A 21,054-nucleotide genomic window follows, 5' to 3' on the forward strand; every position below is an offset into this window, starting at 1 on the left:
TAAGAAACTCACTCAAAACCGCTCAACTACATGGAAACTGAACAACCTGCTCCTGAATGACTATTGGGTACATAATGAAATGAAGGCCTAACATTTTAAACTTTCTAAGCTCAATGTAGATCATGGTGCAGGCGATGCTGTAGCTCCTGGTAGTGTTATGCTCTTCCTTAGAACCAGGTGGTAGCTAAATCCTGATTTTAGCCTTCCCATTCCAACTCATTCATATACACAGAGAAGGGTAAACGTTAGCAATCATCTGGTCTAATCTCCAGACCAGAAGTATGAAGTTCCTGGCATGGGAAGAAACACAGCCTGTTGAAGGGCCTTGAGGACAGCAGTGAGAGAAAGGAAGACTGGCATTTTGTAACAAGGGTGAAGAGGAGTAGGCTCATTTGGAGATGCTCAGACCAATTAAGGATTGACATTTTCCAAAGAGAGCAATAGGAAGCCATAGAAAGGCATTAAGTAGGGCGAAACTATTGTCAGATCTTCATTTTAAGAAGATCACTGTGGATACTGTAGGGAGAGTAGGTTAGTGGGAGCAAGAGTGGAGGCGGATAGACAAGATGGGAGATTATTGGAGTAATCTGGGTAGGGGATGTTGATAGCATGAACTAGGGTGGTGGCAGCCTAGACAGGGCCATGAGGAATATGCTGGGGAGGTAGCCAAGAGGTGGAACTGGCTAGTGTTGGTGAGAGATTGGGGTGTGTAGTGGGTTGATGAGGAGGGAGAGATAAATACTAGGAGCAACTCTCAGATATTCAGACTGATAGCTGAATGCATGTTAATATTGTCACCAAGGTTAAGCACACTGCTTTGGGGGAAAGACCATGAATCTGAGTTTGGGTTTCTGACAATGAGAGAAGCATTCCTGAGGAGCTGGGTTCATTGCCTGAAAATATTAAGTGTTAAAAGTTTATTCATCATATCCAGAGGTCTGGCTTATGGTTTTTCTGTTTTGATCATCATTCTGTTCTCTGAGCCACCCACAGTCCTGCATGAAATTCTGCTCTAGGAACTCAGTCCTTGTGTCAGTTCTTATGGCAAATACCTGTTGGCCTTGTTGGGGGACTTGCTGGTCTTGGGCTCAGTTTTGCCTGTGATTTATTTTATGCAGCATGTGTCTGTTAGGTTACTAGTTCACAGGCCTGTGTTTGGCATTATCACTTTTACAAAGAGGCTAATAATGTGTGGTCCTGACTTTCAAAGGAATTTGTGATCTTATTGTGGGCAAAGAATAATAGCAACAATTCATGGCTCCTCTGTGCATGATTTAAGAAAAGGGGATGTAGAGGTCTATATGGAAGTCCAGTCTCCTTTTTGTACATAGAGGGCACAGTTGTATTTCATTAATAATAGTACTGGGGGCTTATGGAGAAAAAAAAAAAAAAAACAACTCAGGGCATGGTATGTGCCCTACATGGTATGTGCTAGGGAATCAGTAGGAGATTTAAAAAATATGAAGCTCAGCTTTCCCATCTAAAATTCAACTCTGAAGATGAACTATTTAAATTGCCTGCAATAAATCCCAGGGATGAGGGGAAAGAAAGGCATAGGGGAGAGGGGCATTTTAGCATGTGGTTTTATTACTAGCACCTAGTGATACATATTAGAAGGAAATGAGTAAAAGAAGTATGGATGAATAAATGGTGGATGGATTGTAGGAGGTATGGATGAATAAATGGTGGTTGGATTGATTGATAGGTGAATAAATGAATGAATGAATTGAGGTAGTTCACTCTAGGCAGGGAATCACATATGGGACCAATTTAGTAGAAAGTGATGAACGGTGAGTTTCCGGGGGTGACAAGAGGACGTAGGTGTAATAAAAATTCCCTAAATACCAACTCTGAAAGATTTTGGCATTCTTGACAACCTATTTCCATGTAATATTTCAATATAATTCAGAATCTTCTTTTAACAAGGGTTGGATTGTGCAGATTAGAATAAACCTCTAACTTCTCATCAACAATAAGTATGTACCTTTTGATACGGATGAACATTTTTGTGCTATTTTAAGTCTTTGCAGTTTTTTTCCCCTACTAGAATGAAGTTTCTGAGCTGTTAATAAAGGCCAAGGCCTAGACTCTGGTACCTTTTTCATTTCACTTAGCAAGGCTTTCATTTTTCATTTATCTTCTTTCTGTGAAAAGAACAGGAGTGTGAGTAACATCAGCCAGTAGACTAATAGGATGCCAGAGAATTAACACTGATGTGTGACTTGCAATAATGACATTTTAATTCTAGATTCAGGAATTATTTATATTTTATTTTATTTAAAGTAGGAGAAACAAAACTTTAAAATGATGTCTCCTTGACTTGTGGCAGTTCTCTGGTTTCCCTGACAGTCCAACATTTGTAGCAGTAAATGGGTCAGATGTCACCTTAGACCATTTTTCCAAATTATCCTTGAGCTCTCTAACTCTGTTAGAAAAAAAAATAGAAAATGTCAAACTGAATTTGCTGTCTTAACAAATGCAAAATACTACTCACCAAGGACTAATGGCTTTCTTTGTTTCTGGAAAGCCTTCTAACCCCTTGAAGGGTGGGGGCAGGGAGACTTTTGCACACTCTGGGCCCCAGATGTAAACTGTTTTATTCGGACATCTGCTCATTCTTATTAAGGGGTAGGTTAAGTTCTTGTATTAACCTGAAGTTTTCCCATATAAAATAAATCATAATAGTTAGCATAACCATCATTGGAGTAATTATTTTTCATTTTTCCATAGATCTGTTATACATATTGTTTACTTTTATACCAATAATTCATATGAGATAGATGTAGGAAATCATCAGCATCATTGAAGAGATAAAACTAGTAAAAATATTTTGATGTTATTTAAAAATTTGGAAAGTACTTTCATGTGTATAACCTCACTTTATCATTTCAATAAAGCTAAGAAAAGTAGATGCTAACGATTTAGCTCAACAATTCAACTGAGCTAATAATTTAATTCCAGTTTGTTAAACCCCAAACCCATGCTTTTCTGATGTTGCCTCATTACTGTAGTGTCAGAGAATTATGAAGTTCAATGGTGATCAAAGTGTTTTCATAAATATTTCTGGTCTGGGGAAACACCACTCAAATAGCCCATCTGATTATGGGACACTATTTCTTGGAAAGTAGAAGAGTTAAGGCACAGGTTAAATAAATGATTTGCTTACAGTTTCAGATGACCATCTCTGCTTCTTTCCACATCTAGGTTTTTACAATTTTATGGTATATGCTTTACGCACATTAGCTTCTTTCTATTCTTTCAACAACTGATTATACTTCCATGTTATAACCATAAATACTGAAGCTGTGTGAGAGTACATAATTTTCTTAAGGTCATGCAAATTCTTGGAACTCAGAGTTGAAGTCCTTTGTCCCATAGTCCAGATTGATATCAGTACTTTTTCAATGTGTCTGTGCCCCAGCTTCCATTGCTAATACAATTTGGGAATTAACTGAGTTTGTGTCTAGCATTCCTATCACTTTATATCTCTGGGTGACTGTGGTAGACTCAATAAGGACAACAGGGTGAGGTGATCTATTTTGGCAGAGGCAGTAAAAATGATCAGTTCATGAGAGATACTTAATGGGCAATTGTCTTTCTGATATAATTCCTGTAATTGCCTGAATCCAGAGGGCTTGTTGCTTATGTTCAGTCATTTGGAATATTGATCTAGGACAGAGATCTAGCTTTGCAACTGCATGCCATAGGAGCTTCAGACTTTTGCTAGACTTGTTATCACTTTAGGGTAGTGCTGCGCAATAGAACTCTATGTAATGATAGAAATGTTCTCTATCTGCACTGTTCAAAAGGGTAATCTCCAGCTACATGTGACTACTGAGCACTTGAAATGTGGCCACTATGACTGAGGAGCTGATTTTTACATTTGAATTAGTGAAGGTTTACATTGAAATAGCCATTTGGGTCTGGTTGTTATCATATTGGAAGGTACAACTTTAGAAAAAATAACCATAAAACTAGTGTCAAGTGTTTGACTTTATACCTTATAATAATAGAAGCCCAGAAAGAAAATATGATCTTTTCTCCTTATTCTTTGAAACATCATGGAATGAAGTAGACTACCCTATATTCTCACCTCTCAATGAAAGACTAGAATTCTTCACAGTTGTAGTATCAATGGACTTCAGAAAGTGTAAATGAGGGAAATTCCATTCCTTACAGAGGCAACAAAATTCAGGATAACAATAAAATAAAAAATCTTTTGAAAGCAGAGGCCATGTCTTTGTTCCCATTGTATCTTCCACAAATATTTCTGTGTCTGATGAGAATTAATATCAATGCAAAAACTCGTACATCTTCAATGCTTATTTTGTGCCGGGTATTGTTACAATTGGTTACATATAATAACTCATTTAGTCCTCACACCACCCTGGAAGTAGTTAAACTTACTGTTTCTTCCCAAAGTAGGCTCACAGATTATTGAATAATTTTTTAAGTTCTTTCCTTTTGTATTAGAGCATCAGCAGCAGTAGCAGTCGATACTTATCAAATGCCTAGTAAGTTCTAATTTCTGGCTTAAAGCAGCATCATCACATGATGATCCATGTCAGTGATGTCCCTTGGAGTAGTGCAGTGGACAGACTATGCTGTTTAGAAAAGTTTGCTAAAGAAAAGACAGTTCTCCTCCCTCTTCGTAGAGTTTCTATACTCTGTGGACGCTGGAGCACACCCAAATGAAGAAGGGTGCTATTCCCTATAAGATTTGTTGTAAGCAACTACCCTTTAAGAAATAGTTTCCCATAACCAAATAGGCTGCTTGACAGATATTTCTCCATTACCAGAGATATCTGTGAAAACATTTTGGTCATCATTTAACTCCATAATTTTCTGACATCACAGTAATGAGGCAAAATCAGAAAAGTATGGGTTTTGGGTTGGACAAACTGGAGTTAAATTGTTAGCTCAGGCCAGCACGGTGGCTCACGCCTGTAATCCCAGCACTTTGGGAGGCCGAGGTGGGTGGATCACGAGGTCAGGAGATCCAGACCATCCTGGCTAACACGGTGAAACCCCGTCTCTACTAAAAATACAAAAAATTAGCTAGGCGAGGTGGCGGGCTCCTGTAGTCCCAGCTACTCGGGAGCCTGAGGCAGGAGAATGGCGTGAACCGGGGAGACAGAGCTTGCAATGAGCCGAGATTGCACCACTGCACTCCAGCGCAGGCGACAGCGTGAGACTCCATCTCAAAAACAACAACAACAACAACAAAAAAACATATATATATAGTTAGCTCAACTATGTCACTAAGTGGTGCCTCTCTTGGGTCTTCTTTCTAATTATAAAAGGCAATGACTTTTCATAGGCTTGTCACAGGTATTTAAAGAGTGAGTAAATGGAAGAAGCTAGTGCTTGGTGACGTGGTGATTTCATACTTAATATTACTATTATTACAAGTAATGTTTTCAAACAGGTATGTGGGGCTCTAGATGCTGTCCTCAAGTATCTTAATAGAGGAAATAACACAAAAACATAAATAAGTGCAATACAATAGGACAGTTATGTGTGATGGGTATTTGGTAGCGAGAAGGAGATTACCTCCAGCAAATTATCAGAAAGAATTTCTCAGAAAACAATGATGGGCTGTACAACAGAAGGCTTTTAAGTGATAATTTTTGTCAAATCAGTTGAAAAAGTAGATGCAAATAATGTTCTGGATTTGGGCTATTGGCAAATAGTACTACCCCTGCTCTTCTAAGCTTTCTGCCTGAAATTCCTATAGTGCAGATAACTATCTATGCTCTTTGCTTTACCACCTCGTCCAAAAGTTTCATAAGCAGTCTTATTGAACCCCTTCCTATCTGAGTGAATTTTGTTTTCCTGGCTGAGATGTTGAGGTGTGGGAGAGTAGAGCCTTAGGAATCCCTACATTGATGTTCCATGGGTGAACCAGGGATTTTCTTGATTCTTCCCCAGGTCCAGAGTTTTATGTGTCAAGGATCTCCCTCTAACTTTCAGAAATCTTCACATAGGATTTTGCAGTGCTGTGGGTCATGGCTCCTAAAGAGTCTCATGTTGTGCTAACTGATAAGATATTATCAGTTTTTATTTTAAACTCACTCAGTGTCCCTGAATCAGTTTCCTATATTCAAACCCAAACCTGATCATGCTTACTTGGGGCTAGGATATTTGCCATCTCATAAATGGTACATTTATGTTTATTGAGTACCACTAATGTATTCAATAGAAAGATAGCAACTGTTTATAGATGTACCAAACAAAACCCAGTGTTTCCATCCACGAAGCACATGAACAGCTTTTCAGTTTTTCTGCTTAGGCACATCGCAAAATACGGTCATAGGAAATGATAATGAATCCGCTGGGTAACAATGGAGCTGGTATTGACTTCAGGTTATGCAGTCCTCCATGCTTACAGCAATGGCAATGACAATGAATTTAATGGTCTCTTCTTCTAAAAGCAGTTCAATACAATAGCTGCTGAAATGCCTGCTACCTGTTTATTATAGTCTCTTTTATCCCTTAGGACCTTTGCAAGCATATTTTTAAAACCAAATTTGAGGTCACTATGTAATACTCCCTACTAACAATATGTGTACTTTTTCAGGCAATGATTAAAAAACATAAAGAATTGTTCAATGGGGAAAAGTTGTATATCATTTACGGATTTTTAGAAAGCATTGTCCCAAGCCTAGTAGATCAGCCATAAATGTAATTTATGGGAAAAGCCAAATCTGGAAATAAATCACTACATCAATCTACCAAATGTTTCATAAAGAGACTGTAGGTGTCAAGGAAAACAAATAACAAAGGCAAGTGGTAGTCTCTCTTGCTTTTAAAATGAATACCACAAAAGTTATTTATTTGCTGTAATAACATGAAGATCTAGATATTTCAGTCTAGAAATTTTTCTCCATTACTTAGATCACAGTCACTTATTACAAAATGACTTTGAGGAGTCAGAGCAGAGTTACTACATTATTACTACAAAAGATTAATCCTAACTTAAAATAATTAAGACAAATTAAACACCACTTCACAATAAAACACACACATCTGTATAGCTCTTAAAAGTTTTTTTTAAAAAATTGATACTCTCCTTATATATCTGGTTTATTTCACTTAGAATAATGTCCTCCAAGTTCATCCATGTTGTCACAAATAATAACAACAATAACAAGAAAGAAAGAAAGTGGGAGGAAACTTTTGGATGGATAGGTTTTTGACATAGATCGTGGTGATGGTTTCACAGGTATATACTTATCTCCAAACTTACCAAGTTGTATACATTAAATATGTACTTTAAGAATGTTAAAAATATTGGCCAGGCGCAGTGGCTCACGCTTGTAATCCCAGCACTTTCGGAGGCCGAGGCGGGCGGATCACAAGGTCAGGAGATCGAGACCACGGTGAAACCCCGTCTCTACTAAAAATACAAAAAATTAGCCGGGCGTGGTGGCGGGCGCCTGTAGTCCCAGTTACTTGGAGAGGCTGAGGCAGGAGAATGGTGTGAACCAGGAAGGCGGAGGTTGCAGTGAGCCAAGATCGTGCCACTGCACTCCAGCCTGGGTGACAGAGCAAGACTCCGTCTCAAAAAAAAAAAAAAAAAAAGAATGTTAAACATATCTTAATAAAATCGATAAAAAATCTATGCTCTTCAGGTTGTCACAGATGCTAAGCTATTTTCCAAATGAGCAGGTCCCTTAGGAGGGTGCTGACAACTCCAGATGAAGGTGATTGTCAAACCCAGGAAGGTTTCCAACCTAGGAGCCCGGTAGTCGAAGAGGTCTCCAGACACAACTGTGGGATGTTCAGACCTAGATCTGTGGGCCTCCAGGTATGTGAACAGCCAACAAAATGGACAGCTCTTGAAAACTGTACACAATTGAGGCTTATTCAATCACCAGATATTCATTAATGCCCTCCCACTGGGTCTATTATAATTTTAGTGGGTTATAAAGCCCAGAATACTCCATGACCTATATAGCCCGTACCTCTGCAAGAAAAATAAGCCTCAAACAAGTACTTAAGTTTTCTTTCAATAAATACTAGAGAGTGTTTTTTCTGTTAATTATTTTACAAAGATAAATTTCAGAACCTGTTGTATAAAGCATCTTAATTCCATTTTATCACAGGATGGTAAAAAACCCAAGCCAGAATATACAGAGACATATTCATAGATATGTACATTACTGAATATAGAGAACCACTAATGAGTGTTCTCTGGTTGAGTCCAGATACTCCCTTTTATTTTTGTTCTTTCTTTCAAGGACTCAGACTTTCCTTCCAAGTTATCATTTAAAAGTATTTTGCTTCCCTAAAGTTTGAGTTTAGAATGAGACACAATATAAGGTGTAAGGAAGGGATCCAGTTTTAGTTTTCTACATATGGCTAGCCAGTTTTCCCAGCACCACTTATTAAATAGGGAATCATCTTCCCATTTCTTGTTTTTGTCAGGTTTGTCAAAGATCAGATGGTTGTGGATGTGTGGTGTTATTTCTGAGGGCTCTGTTCTGTTCCTTCGGTCTAGATCTCTCTTTTGGTACCAGTACCATGCTATTTTGGCTACTGTAGCCTTGTAGTATAGTTTGAAGTCAGGTAGCTTGATGCCTCCAGCTATGTTCTTTTGCTTAGGATTGTCTTGGCAATGCGGGCTCTTTTTTGGTTCCATATGAACTTTAAAGTAGTTTTTTCCAATTCTGTGAAGAAAGTCATTGGTAGCTTGATGGGGATGGCATTGAATCTATAACTTACCTTGGGCAGTATGGCTATTTTCACGATATTGATTCTTCCTATCCATGAGCATGAAATGCTTTTCCATTTGTTTGTGTTCTCTTTTATTTTGTTGAGCAGTGGTTTGTAGTTCTCTTTGAAGAGGTCCTTCACGTCTGAAAGACTTAAATGTTAGACCTAAAACCATAAAAACACTAGAAGAAAACCTAGGCAATACCATTCAGGACATAGGCATGGGCAAGGACTTCATGACTAAAACACCAAAAGCAATGGCAACAAAGGCCAAAATTGACAAATGGGATCTAATTAAACTAAAGAGATTCTGCACAGTAAAAGAAACTACCATCAGAGTGAACTGGCAACCTACAGAACTGGAGAAAATTTTCACAATCTACCCAATTGACAAAGGGCTAATATCCAGAATTTACAAAGAACTTAAATAAATCTACAAGAATAAAATCAAACAACCCCATCAAAAAGTGGGCAAAGGATATGAATAGACACTTCTCAAAAGAAGACATTTATGCAGCCAACAGATACATTATAAAATGCTCATCATCACTGGCCATCAGAGAAATGCAAATCAAAACCACAATGAGATACCATCTCCTACCAATTAGAATGGTGATCATTAAAAAGTCAGGAAACAACAGATGCTGGAGAGGATGTGGAGAAAGGAAACAGGCAGACATTTCCAAACAAACTTGCACTCAGGTAATATATCTCCCATGAGCCTTTCTTCAAACACACGCACATACACACACACACCCTTGAAAATGGAGTAACTCCAAAACAGGCATAAAGGGGGAAGGTAAAATAAAGTATCTGGTATTGAGAAATGAATTCAAATAAAAATTTAAGTCTGTCTGTTTTGTCTTAGTCTTTATAGTTGGCATGATTTTTACTCCACAAACTTAGCTGTGCAAAACCTATCACCTTACTCACTTTTCTTGAGTAATTAAATCTAACTACAAGAAGCTATGTTGCCTGGGCATAGCTGGGAAATTCATTGCCAATAATTTTACTTTAATTTTGTGTATTGGACCCAGGCATACCAGAAGATTATGAGGTGTTCAGGGAAATGCTTCTTGGTTTAAATACCTGTTTTGTCCAAGCCCACTTACTTTTTTGAACCCAGGATTCCTGCTAAGCTCAGTGATAGGAATGTCTGTGAGGGCTGTGAGCTCATCCCCACATTGCTTCTAAGAGCCTACCAACTACCTTCATTTTTAAACTCTGTGAGGGTGCGGATTTCTATCTGTTTTGTTCATTGGTGTATTGCCAGCACGTAGACCAGTGTTTGGCATATAGTAAACCAGAATACTTCATGTATGAATGAATGCTACCAGGGAAAAAGAGAAGCATTTTTTGCTACTCAGTTCCCAGAAGCTGGAAAAATTTTTCTACGGATGGCACTCTTTTTCCCTATTCCAGCCCGTCTCTTCTCTCCCAGCACTCCTTCAGCTTTCATCCCTCTGTATTTTCAAAAATGTTTTCAAAGAATATATATTACTTTTATAATTGGAAATAACTAGATAGATCTGGAAATATCTACATAATAATAAAGGGAATCTTTTGCTCTTTTTCTTTTTTTAAGGAAGTGGAACAAAGAACTACATTTCTATTTCCTGTTACTATCAACTAGTCAAAGGCAGATGATTTAGATGTGTCTCACGAAGACTATGATCAACACCATGGATTATAGATGATTATAATCCACTTAAGCGTTATTGATCTTGAGATTTCACTTTTACCCATCCTCGTTCTCCTGGCTTGTTGATCTATTCAAAGAGTGTATTGATTTTTAACTTTTTGTAAATCTAGTGGTATCTTCCATTTTATCATTATAGTTAAACAACTAGAGGACGTCTAAGAAAAAAATCATTTTTCAAAGATAATATTTTGCATTATTTGTTTTTCAAATTGCATGTCACAATTTAATATTGGATTGCATAATCCATTTAATGAGTTCTGACTAGTATGAAGAAGTGATAGAGATTAAAATAGGGTGTACGGCACATAAAAGGCTAAATACTGTTTTGTAAATTTGTTGTTTCAGGTATACATATAGTTTGTATATATTCATATGCATGTATGGACTAGGTCATTTAAAAAATTTTATTTCTATGGATTGTGATCAAGCAAATTTGAAAGCCAGTGTTTTATATAATTATCTATTGCTTTATAAAAATACCAGTTAATAAGTCCTTAACTCTTCCTTAATATCACTAATATTGTGGGTAATTTGGAATTACATCTATGTCTACATATTTAAATTATGTCATGGTAACCAAACAAGTATGTGAAATATCATTTTCCTAATTTTCATAAACTGTGTTTAGAAAGAAACAAAACTCTTGAATTCTTTTGTTTTAGTAGATGCCTAGCTGCCAAGAATCTGCACACCTCCCATTAACTTTTGTATAGCTATTTATAAAATCATTTGATAATTAAAAAAATTTTTCTGATCTTCATTGGTATTAATTTCAGGCACTCATCTTATTTTAATTTTAGGTCTAAATTAACATCATGGAACTAAAAAGTGTTTCTGGTGTTGTCTTCTTAGTTTGGAGACCAAAAGCCATGTAGCTGCTCATTTATTTAATATGAAAAAAAAGTTTTCCTATATCTTGGAAATTTCAATACTCCTGTGTGTAAAGATTTTAATTTTTAATTAATGTTCTTAATTTTATTTTTCAAATAGAAATTGGGGTCTGTGTCTGCTGAATTTCCAAGAATTCCTATTGTAGGAGCTTCAGATATATTAACTATGTGGATAGAGAAAATATGACCTAGAGGAGACTCTGCTCTGTGTATCTAAATCTCACTAAGCTGTAGAAGGAGACTCTGCCCTGTATATAAAGAGACTCTATATATTGATACATCTATTGACTGATAGACTTATCTGTATATCCATATGTTTATGTATATATCTATAAGCTGTAGAAGGAAGCTGGAATCTGGGATAACTCAAAATCCTCATTTGAAGAGTGGGCTATGGAGAGTAAACCAATGAGGTGATAACTTCTCCTAGGTCCCAGATTATACAAATTGGAGAATTTATGCTAGTTGTGTTAAAGAACAAACACAAAACCTCAGGGTCCTGACAAAGTAAAGCTTGTTCCCACTCAAATTACATTCCAATAACCTTGATGGCATGCTCTTCTCTACTCAATTACTCAGGCTCCTTTACCCTCTTCAAGGACCAGATGAAGATGGATGAGTTATAAGGAAGGAGGAGGTATCAAAGATGACCATCATGGCTGGCTTGTACATCTGAAGAGATGTCATTTGTTGAAATGGGTACCTATGAGGATCCAAGTGGAATTGTCAAGGACACAGCTAGTAGGATCTTCAGCTACAGCTGTGTTCCCAGGGAACTGAGGTCTGGAACCAGCTTGCCCAGCTTACTCCAGTCCAACACTGAGGGTGGCTCCATGAGCAATATAGTAGGCTTGCCAGTTTCTCAGCTTTTTCTCATTTTTGGTGTGAAAATGAAGAATGAGGGGCATATTTTATATCTGGGGACATGGGAATTCAAGCTTGTGATATAAATCTAGCTTTAGAGTAGTGGTTCACAAAGTGCTCACGAAGCCAGCAGTAGCAGCATCTCCTGGGACCTTGTTAGGAATGCAAATTCATGGGCTCTACCCCAGACCTGCTCAATTAGAAACTCTGGGAAAGGGGCCCAGGATCCTGTGTTCTAACAAGCCTCCAGGTGGTTCTCAGGAAGTTAGAGTTTAAAAACCATTGTCCTAGGTAATCCAAGAGGAGACTATTGTGAACCCCTTTGTGGTTTCTCTTGTGTTCATTCATTTCAGCATAGTCGCTGAGTGCCTACTGAGTACCAGCTGCTGCAGGATTCTTCATGGACAGGAGCAGCACTGTTTACTCACAGTCTCCTCGGTATCCTCCAGGCACAATTTTCATAATCATCCAAGGAGATGTCTCTGTAGAATGTAAATCAGGTTTAATACTTGCTGAAACTTAACAGGTTTAGGAAAATAAATCTGCTATAAAACATGGATGTAATGCAGTCTGAATAAAATATAATGAATTCTGCATCACTCACTATTTATTTTTCTTATTATCTTCACTAAAGCTCTCCCACATTTGTACTAGTAACTAATGTTGCCTAAAAATCAAATGTTTAGATTTCAAGTTCTGTGAAAGCAGATAATGTCTCCTCTAAATTTTTCAAATTTAGAACAGTTATGTATGTTAAATGGGTATTACTTATAAAATAAAAATAAATGGAACAAAATTGACTATAGCAGTCTCCCCTCATCCATGGGGGATGCATTACTAGACCCCCAGTGGATGCCTGAAATCATGGACAGTACTGAACCCTATATATACGATGTCTTTTTCCTATACATATATACTTACGATAAAGTTTAATTTATAAATTAGGCACAGTAAGAGATTAACTACAACAATAATGAAAGAAAACAATTAAAACAATATGCCAGCATCACTACTCTTGTGCTTTGGGGCCATTATTAGTAAAATAAGGGTTACTGGAACACAAGCACTGTTATTCTGCAACAGTCACTTAGTAGCTGTCTCAGTGATGAGATGAAGTGATGAATGAGCAGGTAGTGTAGACATCATAGATACTCTGGACAAAGGGATGATTCATATCCCTGGCAGGAGGAAGTAGTGGGGGGTGAGATTTCATCACACTACTCAGAATGACATGCAACTTAAAACTTGCGAATTGTTTACTTCTGAAACTTCACATTTTATATGTTCAGACCTCACAGAGCAAAGCCACAGATAAGAGGGGACTACTGTATTCTTGTAAGTTTTTCCATCTTCTCCTCTAGCTATATAGTTAGCAAAACAATAAATATGTAACAGAATGAGTTCCTGAGAAACATACTGGTGCCTTGCTTTTAATGAAATTTTGCTTTCTCTTCTTCACAGAAAAGGCAGCTAGAATGTTCTCTCGATTTCTGGCCTACTTGGTATGACAGTAGTTGTAGTTTTTAGTGTTTCAGAAGAAAAAAAGAAGTTACTGTGCTTTGGAGACATCCCCAATCTATGTTTTTCGTTAACTATTCTTGCAAAGTGTGCTCTGTGAGACACTTGTTTCCCAAACGCCTGCAGAACCTACATTAACACAGCTCTTTGAAGTTACATCTCCACACCCATCAATCGCTGGAGGTGGACAACCCTAAAAATGGGACATGAACTTGGATGAGGCAGTTGTCTTCACCTGAGTCCATCTCTCAAAGAGGCCAGTAGCTAAAGGTAGTCTTCAGGCAGCTCTCCTAGAAACTGGGAGAGAAAGACCATTTCTGAAGAGGGGAAAGAAGGGTGTATCACACAGTGTCCACTGTAGAGTGAGCGGGCACAGCTGTTAGATATAAGGAAATTCATTACTGATATTCGCTGTGGTTTGAAGAATTGGAGTTGTCTTCAGATTTCAAGCTCTTCAATATGGCGGCCACTCACCCTTTGATGTTTCTGGAGCAAAATCTGGGGCCAGACCTTTAATATGTGTCAACTGCTTAAACTTGCTTTCTCCTCTCCTAGCCTTGCTTAGAACTGGCATATTGCCATCTGGCTCCATTTTGGGGTTAGTAGGAATCAAAATTGAGAATTTGACAAGTGGAAATTTTTAAATCAGAATTTTGGCAGGCGCTAGCAGCAGTTTCAGTAATCAGTGTCATTTCTTTTTTTACTTCTTATTTATTTATTTACTTATTTTATTATACTTCAAGTTCTAGAGTACATGTGCAGAACATGCAGGCTTGTCACATATGTATACTTGTGCCGTGTTGGTTTGCTGCACCCATTAACCCATCATTTACATTAGGTATTTCTCCTAAAAATATCCCTCCTCCCTCGAACCGCCCCATGGCAGGCCCTGGTGTGTGATGTTCCTCGCCCTGTGTCCAGCTGGTCGCATTGTTCAATTCCCACCTATGAGTGAGAACATGCAGTGTTTGGTTTTCTGTCCTCACGCTAGTTTGCTCAGAATGATGATTTCCAGCTTCATTCATGTCCCTACAAAGGACATGAACTCATCCTTTTTATGGCTGCATAGTATTCCACGGTGTATATGTGCCACATTTTCTTAATCCAGTCTTTAATTGATGGACATTTTGGTTGGTTCCAAGTCTTTGCTATTGTGAATATTGCCACAATAAACATACATGTGCATGTGTCTTTATAGAAGAATAATTTAAAATCCTTTGGGTATATACCCAGTAATGGGATCGCTGGGTCAAATGGCATTTCTGGTTCTAGATCCTTGAGGAATTGCCACACTGTCTTCCACAATGGTTGAACTAGTTTACAGTCCCACCAACAGTGTAAAAGCGTTCCTATCTCTCCACATCCTCTCCAGCACCTGTTGTTTCCTGACTTTTTAATAATGGCCATTCTAGCTGGTGTGAGATGGTATCTCATTGTGGTTTTGATTTGCATTTCTCTGATGGCCAGTGATGATGAGCATTTTTTCATGTGTCTGTTGGCTGCATAAATGTTTTCTTTTGAAAATTGTCTGTTCGTATCCTTTGCCCACTTTTTGATGGGGTTGTTTGATTTTTTCTTGTAAATTTGTTTCAGTTCTTTGTAGATTCTGGATATTAGTCCTTTGTCAGATGGCCTAGATTGCAAAAATTTTCTCCAGTTCTGTAGATTGCCTGTTCACTCTGATGGTAGTTTCTTTTGCTGTGCAGAAGCCCTTTAGTTTAATTAGATCCCATTTGTCAATTTCGGCTTTTGTCGGCATTGCTTTTGGTGTTTTAGTCATTAAGTGTTTGCCCATGCCTATGTCCTGAATGGTATTGCCTAGGTTTTCTTCTAGTGTTTTTATGGTTTTAGGTTTGCATTTAAGTCTTTAATCCATCTTGAATTAATTTTTGTATAAAGTATAAGGAAGGGATCCAGTTTCAGCGTTCTCCATATGGCTAGCCAGTTTTCCCAGCACCATTTATTAAATAGGGAATCCTTTCCCCATTTCTTGTTTCTGTCAGGTTTGTCAAAGATCAGATGGTTGTAGATGTGTGGTATTATTACTGAGGGCTCTGTTCTGTTCCATTGGTCTATATCTCTGTTTTAGTACCAGTACCATGCTGTTTTGGTTACTGTAGCCTTGTAGTATAGTTTGAAATCAGGTGGCGTGATGCTTCCAGCTGTGTTCTTTTTGCTTAGGATGGTCTTGGCAATGCGGGCTCTTTTTTGGTTCCATATGAACTTTAAAGTAGTTTTTTCCAATTCTGTGAAGAAAGTCATCGGTAGCTTGATGGAGATGGCATTGAATCTTTAAATTATCTTGGGCAGTATGGCCATTTTCACAATATTGATTCTTCCTATCCATGAGCATGGAATGTTCTTCCATTTGTTTGTGTCCTCTTTTATTTCTTTGAGCAGTAGTTTGTGGTTCTCCTTGAAGAGGTCCTTCACATCCCTTGGAAGTTGGATTCCTAGATATTTTATTCCCTTTGTAGCAATTGTGAATGGGAGTTCGCTCATGATTTGGCTGTTTGTCTGTTATTGGTGTATAAGAATGCTTGTGATTTTTGCACATTGATTTTGTATCCTGAGACTTTGCTAAAGTTGCTTATCAGCTTAAGGAGATTTTGGGCTGAGACGATGGAGTTTTCTAAATATACAATCATGTCATCTGCAAACAGGGACAATTTGACTTCCTCTTTTCCTAATTGAATACCCTTTATTTCTTTCTCTTGCCTGATTGCCCTGGCCAGAACTTCCAACACTATGTTGAATAGGAGTGGTGAGAGAGGGCATCCCTGTCTTGTGCCAGTTTTCAAAAGGAACGCTTCCAGTTTTTGCCTGTTCAGTATGATACTGGCCGTGGGTTTGTCATAAATAGCTCTTATTATTTTGAGATACATCCCATTAATACCTAGTTTATTGAGTGTTGTTAGTATGAAGGCTGTTGAATTTTGTCAAAGGCCTTTTTCTGCATCTATTGAGATAATCATGTGGTTTTGTCTTTGGTTCTGTTTATATGATGGGTTACGTTTATTGATTTGCGTATGTTGAACCAGCCTTGCATCCCAGGGATGAAGGCAACTTGATTGTGGTCGAAAGGCTTTTTGATATGCTGCTGGATTCGGTTTGCCAGTATTTTATTGAGGATTTTTGTATCGATGTTCATCAGGGATATTGGTCTAAAATTCTCTTTTTTTGTTTTGTCTCTGCCAGGCTTTGGTATCAGGATGATGCTGGCCTCATAAAATGAGTTAGGGAGCAGTCCCTCTTTTTCTATTGTTTGGAATAGTTTCAGAAGGAGTAGTACCAGCTCTTCTTTGTACCTCTGGTAGAATTCGGCTGTGAATCTGTCTGGCCCTGGGCTTTTTTTGGTCGGTAGGCTATTAATTATTGCCTCAATTTCAGAGCCTGTTATTGGTCTGTTCAGAGATTCAACTTCTTCCTGGTTTAGTCTTGGGAGGGTGTATGTGTCCAGCAATTTATCCATTTTTCTAGATTTTCTAGTTTACTTGCGTAGAGTTGTTTATAGTATTCTCTGATGGTAGTTTGTATTTCTGCGGGATTGGTGGTTATATCCTCTTTATCAGTTTTTATTGCATCTATTTGATTCTTCTCTCTTTTCTTTTTTGTTAGTCTTGCTAGGAATCTATCAATTTTGTTGATCTTTTCAAAAACCAGCTCCTGGATTCATTGATTTTTTGAAGGGCTTTTTGTCTCTCTCTCTCTCCTTCAGTTCTGCTCTGATCTTAGTTATTTCTTGCCTTCTGCTAGCTTTTGAATGTGTTTGCTCTTGCTTCTCTAGTTCTTTTAATTGTGATGTTAGGGTGTCAATTTTAGATCTTTCTCGCTTTCTTTTGTGGGCATTTAGTGGTACGAATTTCCCTCTACACACTGCTTTAAATGTGACCCAGAGATTCTGGTATGTTGTGTCTTTGTTCTCATTGGTTTCAAAGAACATCTTTATTTCTCCCTTCATTTTGTTATTTACCCAGTAGTCATTCAGGAGCAGGTTGTTCAGTTTCCATGTAGTTGTGCAGTTCTGAGTGAGTTTCTTAATCCTGAGACCTAATTTTATTGCACTGTGGTCTGAGAGACAGTTTGTTGTGATTTCTGGTCTTTTACATTTGCTAAGGACTGCTTTACTTCCAACTATGTGGTCAATTTTGGAATAAGTGTGATGTGGTGCTGAGAAGAATGTATATTCTGTTGACTTGGGGTGGAGAGTTCTGTAGATGTCTATTAGGTCTGTTTGGTGCAGAGCTTATTTCAAGTCCTGGATATCCTTGTTAACCTTCTGTCTTGTTGGTCTATCTAATATTGACAGTGAAGTGTTAAAGTCTCCCGTTATTATTGTGTGGGAGTCTAAGTCTCATTTTAGGTCTCTAAGGACTTGCTTTATGAATCTGGGTGCTCCTGTATTGAGTGCATATATATTTAGGATAGTTAGCTCTTCTTGTTGAATTGATCCCTTTACCATTATGTAATGGCCTTCTTTGTCTCTTTTGAACTTTGTTGGTTTAAAGTCTGTTTTATCAGAGACTAGGATTGCAACTTCTGCTTTGTTTTGCTTTCCATTTGCTTGGTAGGTCTTCCTCCATCCCTTTATTTTGAGCCTATGTGTGTGTCTGCACATGAGATGGGTCTCCTGAAGACAACACATTGATGGATCTTGACTCTTTATCCAATTTGCCGGTCTGTGTCTTTTAATTGGGACATTTAGGCCATTTACATTTAAGGTTAATATTGTTATGTATGAATTTGATCCTGTCATTATGGTGGTAGCTGGTTATTTTGCCCATTAGTTGATGCAGTTTCTTCCTAGCATCAATGGTCTTTACAATTTGGCATGTTTTTGCAGTGGATGGTACGGGTTGTTCCTTTCCATGTTTAGTGCTTCCTGCAGGAGCTCTTGTAGGGCAGGCCTGCTGGTGACAAAATCTCTCAGCATTTGCTTGTCTGTAAAGGATTTTATTTCTGCTTCACTTGTGAAGCCTAGTTGGGCTGGTTATGAAATTCTGGGTTGAACATTCTTTTATTTAAGATTGTTGAATATTGGCCCCCACTCTCTTCTGGCTGTAGAATTTCTGCTGAGAGATCTGCTGTTAGTCTGACAGGCTTCTCTTTGTGGGTAACCCGACCTTTCTCTCTGGCTGCCCTTAACATTTTTTCCTTATTTCAACCTTGATGAATCTGACAATTATGTGTCTTGGGGTTGCTCTTCTTGAGGAGTATCTTTGTGGCATTCTCTGTATTTCCTGAATTTTAATGTTGGCCTGCCTTGCTAGGTTGGGGAAATTCTCCTAGATAATATCCTGAAGAGTGTTTTCCAACTTGGTTCCATTCTCCCTGTCACTTTCAGGTACACCAATCAGATGTAGATTTGGTCTTTTCACATAGTCCCATATTTCTTGGAGGCTTTGTTCACTTCTTTTTACTCTTTTTTCTCTAAACTTCTCTTCTCACTTCATTTCATTAATTTGATCTTCAATCACTGATACCCTTTCTTCTACTTGATGAAATTGGCTACTGAAGTTTGTGCATGCATCACGTAGTTCTTGTGCCATGGTTTTCAGCTCCATCAGGTCATTTAAGGTCTTCTCTACACCATTGTTTATTCCAGTGAGCCATTCATCGAATCTTTTTTCAAAGTTTTTAGCTTCCTTGTGATGGGTTCAAACATCCTCCTTTAGCTTGGAGAAGTTTGTTATTACCAACTTTCTGAAGCCTACTTCTGTGCACTCATCAAAGTCATTCTCCATCCAGCTTTGCTCCATTGCTGGCGAGGAGCTGTGATCCTTTGGAGGAGAAGGGGCACTCTGGTTTTTAGAATTTTCAGCTTTTCTGCTCTGGTTTCTCCCCATCTTTGTGCTTTTATCTACCTTTGGTCTTTGATGATGGTGACTACAGATGGGATTTTGGTGTGGATGTCATTTTTCTTGTTGTTGATGCTATTCCTTTCTGTTTGTTAGTTTTCCTTACAACAGGCCTTTCTGGGCTGCAGGTGGCTTGCTGGGCAGAGCCCTGGGGGTGCAGTGCTGCTGCCTTCATGTCTCTGCTCCATGTGTGCACCCTGCACTTAGGGATCCATCCTTCACTGCCCCATTACCCCCACGCCTCTCAGCTGCTGACCTTTATCCTGGGAGGTTCTGGCCAGGTGCTGGAGGGGCACTGGGTCAAGGGCGACCCACCCAAAGCAGTGTCCCATGCTATAGCCACAGTTTCCAAGAATCTGTTGATGGCATTAGGTATCAGAAAACTTAGACTGCCTTAAACAATTAAGAAATATAGGTCTGTTACAAGATGGCCAAATAGGAACAGCTCTGGCCTGCAGCTCCCAGCATGATTGATGCAGAAGACAGGTGATTTCTGCATTTCCAACTGTGGTACCTGGTTCATCTCATTGGGACTGGTCGGACAGTTGGTGCAGCCCATGGAGGGTGAGCCAAAGCAGGGTGGGGCATTGCCTCACTGGGGAAGCACAAGGGGTTGGGAGATTTCCCTTTCCTAGCCAAGGGAAGCCGTGACAGACTGTACCAGGAAAATCGGGACACTGCCACCTCAACACTGCGCTTTTCCAATGGTCTTAGCAAGCAGCACACCAGGAGATTATATCCCGTGCCTGGCTTAGCAGGTCCCATGACCACGGAGCCTTGCTCACTGCTATTCCGAGATTGAACTACGAGGGGGCAAGCCTGGCTGGAGGAGGGGCATCCGCCATTGCTGAGGCTTGATTAGGTAAACAAAGCGGCAGGGAAGCTTGAACTGGGTGGAGACCACTGCAGCTCAGTGAGACCTGCCTACCTCTGTAGACTCCACCTCTGGGGTTAGGGTATAGCTGAAAAAAAGACAGCAGAAACTTCTGCAGAGTTAAACGTCCATGTCTGACAGCTCTGAAGAGAGCAGTGGTTCTCCCAGCACAGTGAGCTCTGAGAATGGATAGACTGCCTCCTTAAGTGGATCCTTCACTCCTGTGTAGCCTAACTTGGAGACACCTCCCAGTAGGGGCCGAATGACACCTCATACAGCTGGGTGCCCCTCTGAGACAAAGCTTCCAGAGGAAGGCTCAGGCAGCAATATTTGCTGTTCTGCAATGTTTGCTGTTCTGCAGCCTCTGCTGGTGATAATCAGGCAAGCAGGGTCTGGAGTGGACCTCCAGCAAACTCCAATCAGTGTCATTTCTGATCACACCCACCAAGCCCTCTCTACCACCACCCATCACTACCTTTAGGATTAACCTAGCACTGCCCTGTGGAGTCACGGTTTATCTTACCTCTTCCTTTCGTCTCCCACTCTCTGCAGTTTGGAGAGTAAGATGAGACAATTTCTTTAGCACATTGGTGGTTAAACAAAGATTTATTTTTTCTAGGATGAATTCAA

This window comes from Hylobates moloch, unplaced genomic scaffold, assembly GCF_009828535.3.
Source record: "Hylobates moloch isolate HMO894 unplaced genomic scaffold, HMol_V3 SCAFFOLD_8, whole genome shotgun sequence".
In the NCBI taxonomy this organism is placed as follows: domain Eukaryota; kingdom Metazoa; phylum Chordata; class Mammalia; order Primates; family Hylobatidae; genus Hylobates; species Hylobates moloch.